Source organism: Monomorium pharaonis, chromosome 11 (assembly GCF_013373865.1).
Source record: "Monomorium pharaonis isolate MP-MQ-018 chromosome 11, ASM1337386v2, whole genome shotgun sequence".
Lineage (NCBI taxonomy): Eukaryota > Metazoa > Arthropoda > Insecta > Hymenoptera > Formicidae > Monomorium > Monomorium pharaonis.
Genome location: NC_050477.1, coordinates 10,900,882 through 10,905,509, shown reverse-complemented (window position 1 = coordinate 10,905,509; position 4,628 = coordinate 10,900,882). Strand labels below are relative to the sequence as shown.

Genomic DNA, 4,628 nt, shown 5'->3' with positions numbered 1-4,628 from the left:
CTCCCTCCCCTCCCGGCTCCTTCCTCATCCTTCCACCTCATCCCGCTCGCTCGCCGCATCTTTCCCTCTCTCTACACCCACCTACCACCGCCGCCGTCGCCGTCGTCGCCGCGGCGCTCCGCGCGGCGTTTCGCACGGTTGCCAACCGCGACGCATTGAAACTCGCCGGTGCAGCGCGTCACCGGCTCGCCCTCGCTCCCCTCGCTTCGGCCGTCCCCCCCGCGCTGCCCGTCTCGCCGTAACCGCGCGTCCGCCGGATCGGCTGTCCTCGTCGCGCCAGCGGCGTGACCACGCGTGCTCTCTCAGTCGCGCCCGAAGCCGACCGTAGCGACGTCGGGTGCCGTGCGCGCGTGTGTTGAGTGGCGGCAGCGCAGACGGGCGCGGCCGCCGGAGCCCCGACGCTCGGTGGCGGGCGACGGTGGCGCCGCCCGCCGGCTACCACCCTCAGTTTCGGGCAAGATGGGCGCACCTCGCCGGGCAGTAGCTTAGTCTCTACCTACAAGACAACACACACACTAAATGTTTCCTATAGTAACAATTAACCAATTGTACATTAATCTTATTTAAAGGGAACATACACGGTGGGGGGGGAGAGAGAAAGAAAGACACTCACACGCTCCGTACTACACGCAAGCTCTATTTTTGTAATAACGCGCCGTAAATTAAAAAAAAAAAAGTAGTATGTGCTCAACACCCCGCGAGGCAGCGACCGCGGTGTAATCCGTACGACGACCGTTGAGAGATAAAGAAGGAAGGAGGGAAGATTTCCGCGTTCGACCATCGTGAAGCAAGTGGACAGTCGAGTGGTGTGGAGAATACGCCGCGCGGGAAAAAGCGCGAAGAGAAAACAACAAGCGAGGAGGTAAAGAAGAAGAAGAAGAACGAGAAAAAACCGCGCCGCGGCGCAGAGTGCTGAAGAAAGAGGAGCGGCCGCTTCGTTGTGTGTGCGTATATGTGTGTTTTTCGTGCGCGTGTGTGCCCCGTGTGACCAGCGACCGAGTCAGTAGTAGTAGTAAAAGTAGTAGTAACCGTAGTCATCGCCGCGGGTGATTCCGTCGTCGCAACGGCAACGTCGGCGTCGAGGGGAAGACGGTGCAGAAGGGAAACGCCATCGGGAACGATCGTCGTGCCCGCCGATCCGCGACGATTTCGTGCAGACTCCGCGACGACGCTTGGCGACGACAGTGGCGGTCGGGGCAGCAAACGGCAGCGCGCTTGAAACGAGTAAGCGACCGATAAGCGGCGTGGCGCGGCGCGGCGCGGCGTGCAATTCTGCACTTCGTCGGTGCAGATTCGCGGTCGGTCGGTCGGTCGGTCGCTCGCGGGCGCCGTTAGTCTCTACGTTTCGTGGCGCGGGGCGGCGCAGCGCGGCGTGCGCTCTTTCTCTCTCTCTTTCTCTCTCTCTCCCTCGTTTCTTTTCCTCCTCTCTCTCGAGGGGAAACCCCTCGTCCGTCGGGTGTATGCAGTGCGTGCATGCGTGGCGTGCGTGCATTCGTTCTATCCGTTTGTCGTTCGATACGTGTGTAGAATTAACGAGAGAAAAGTCGACGTCTCCGTTCGTCCAGCGACGAGGAAAAGGTGCGCGAGCAACGCGAGAGAGTGTAGCACGACCGAAGGAGCGACCGGCCGGCGGTGGTGCGTGCTGTGCGGTAATTTAAAAGCGGCAGAAGTGTGGTAGTCGGTGAAAAGTGCGTTTTCCACACGATCACGACACACCCTCTTGACATCCGTCGCTCGCATCGCCATCGGCTCGGCAGCGGCCTCTCTCTTTCTCTTTCCTTCTCTCTCTCTCTCTCTCTCTCTCTCTCTCTCTTTCTTTCTTTCTTTCTTTCTTTCTTCCTTTCCTTCCTCTCCCTCTCGTTCCGTCTCGTTTTTTCCTCCGTGCACTTACGGAATCGCCAACGTACGCGCTGTCTTTCTCTCTCCCTATCCCTCGTCCCCTCTCCTCTCTCGCATTCTTCCTTTAACTGTGCACACGCTTGCTCTTTCTCCCAGAGGTGCTCTCTCTCTCTCTCTCTCTCTCTCTCTCTCTCTCTCTCTCTCTCTCTCTCTCTCTCTCTCTCTCTCTCTCTCTCTCTTTTTTGTCTCTCTGTGTCTCTTTATCCGACAGCGCAAAGTGATTTATCATCACGTCGGATTTTGTGACGAGGACGATGACGACGGCGATGACGACGGCGACGACGACGGCGACGACGACGGCGACGACGACGACGATAGACGGACGGTGGCTTGCCCGTTAAAATCGTACGGTGCGGCGCGGTACGATCGGTCCCTATCCCCCTTCGCCCCCTCCTACGCCGCCATTGGGCCATCCATCCATCCATCCCTCGTTGCACGCTGAACCGAACAGCATCTCGCCCGGTATTCTTACACGTTACCGTCTCGCACTCACGCGCTCTTTCCTCCTCGTTACTCCGTTTCTTTTTCTTTCTCTTTTTGCTCTCCGCTTTACTCCGGTTTCCACCGGCCGATCGAGCGAGGGAGCGAAAGAGAGAGAGAGAGAGAGAAAGAGCGCGCACGAATTCGCGTTTAGTGATCTATCTGGCTGTACCGTGCGTGCGTGCGTGTGTACATGTCGCACGAGTGAGCGCGCGCTACAGTGTGTGTGGTTTTCTCTGCTCAGTTGTCCCATCAGTGTCGCCGGTGAGCGACGACGAGGCTCGTCGCACGGTGTTGCAGTGCGGCAAGTAGTGACGACGTCGTCGGCCGCGGAGGAGCGGACGGGGACGTAACGTGCGAAGGAAGCGCGCCGACGAACGAGAGGAGGAGAAGCGGCGGCAGCGGCGGCGGCGACGGCTGTGAGGGAGGAGGTAAAAAGGGAGGAGAAGGAGGAGGAGGTGAAGGAACCAGAGTGGCGGCGCGAAAGCGACCGGCGACGGCGGCTGCTGACGGTGGTTTTTAGGCTGCGCAGTGTCGCGCCGGCATATTTTGTTATTGTTATTATCAACATTCATCATCATCGTCGTCGTCGTTGTGACGGCGGCTGTGTAGCTGCTCCGCTGCTGTTGTGTGCGTGGCTGTGACCGTCCGCCATCCGGCGACGAGCGGCGGTGACGGATTCCTTCATTGCCTACTACAGCAACACCCACCACCCCGGGGGGGCCGCGACCATCATGTCCGTGAGAATGGAAAACGTGGCCGCGCGGAAGATCAATTACAAGATGATGGTGAGTACACGTTATCCGCGCTCTCGTCTCTTTGTATGCCTATCTCTTTTTCTCTGCGTGTCTCTTTCCGTCTCTTTCTCTATCCTTCGCGATCCTCTCTCAGCCGCAATCGACGGCGGCGACGACGGCGGGTGCGCAGTGCGCGTGCAACTCGCCGCTTACTTCGCGCAGCTCCGTCGTGCGCGCGCGAGCGCGTGCTAACGTGGCGCGCGACGACGACGACGAGTTCTCTACTTCTCTCTCTCTCTCTCCTCTCTCTCTCTCTCTCTCTCTCTCTCTCTCTCTCTCTCTCTCTCTCTCACTCTCTCACTCTCACTGCTCCGTATATGTTCACGCTTTGCATTGTCCTTCCTCCTCTTTCTTTTTCCCCCCTCGTTATCGCCTCCCGATATTTCACGATTTGCGACAATTTTGCCTCTCTGTCACACATGTGTAATTTTCCGTGCATTTCTTTCCCGGAAGTTTAAGGAGGATTTTTCTTTCCTCGTGAAGGTCGACGATGCTGAAGATATCCGTATTTTCTCGCTATTTGCATCTTTGTCCTCCCAAAGGACTCGGTATCACGATTTATTGTTCGATTACCTTGGTATCTGTTCCCGTTTTTTCGTTTCGAAATAGCGGCTTTTTTTTCTCTCTAACCGAGTTTTCTCGGCAGACGGAATAGGGAATCGAACCCGGACTTGATGGACGATTGCTCTGTGTCATCGACCGTTCGCGGACTACCCGGTTTTTCACGATTCACGTCTACTTTCGAAGTGGACCGACCTTTGATCTCGATTTGACTGGCGCTCTTTATCCTTCTCTAATTCTTAGAGCTGTAGAACAGCTAAAGAATCAAAAGTTAAAACGAGATTAAAGTTAATCTACATCGGTGACGATGGACATTAGTCGGACTACCTGGGTCACCGATGGACTGCTGTGCTTTTCGAAGGGGTCTTTGGGCTTTAAAAATCCAAAAAAAAAAAAAAAAAACTCCCGGTACACTCTTTTTCACTTGGGAATTACACACACACACACACACACACACACACACACACACACACACACACACACACACACACACAAAATTATACGATCGGAAACGGGTTTTTCCACACATGCGAATTTGAGGCAGAATCGGGAAAGTGGGAGAGATCGTCTGAGTCAATAACCCAGGTTAGTCTGCGGAGGATTAGGCTATCATCCGCACCCCCTAATTTTCACCAAACAAACTCGTCTGGAGCGCGAAAGCGCATGACGTATTGTCGGCAAAGGAAACCTAACCTAACCTAACCTAATCTTTCTCTCTCTCTCTCTCTCTCTCTCTCACACCCCTCTTTCCCTTTTCTCTATCTCTTTCTCTTTACGGTACGCTTTCCGAAAGTCGCGTTTCCGCGCGTCATCGGGGAGAACGCTTGCGCACGCGAGCGAGCGTAGTAGTCGCGGAAAAGCCATGGATGAGTTTTAATCATGGGGGCAGCC

The 4,628-nt window shown here is 55.9% G+C and overlaps 1 long non-coding RNA gene across 2 annotated transcripts; it reads left to right on the top strand.

Moving 5' to 3' along the window:
- The first annotated feature begins 275 nt into the window (after positions 1–275).
- On the top strand, positions 276–4,139 carry LOC105829132. Of its 2 annotated transcripts, none has more exons than XR_004965018.1 (2): positions 276–1,688; positions 2,624–4,139. It is a non-coding gene; the product is annotated as an uncharacterized LOC105829132 (long non-coding RNA). The 2 variants fall into 2 exon arrangements; XR_004965019.1 differs by having other exon boundaries at positions 279–1,649.
- Positions 4,140–4,628: the final 489 nt, after the last annotated feature.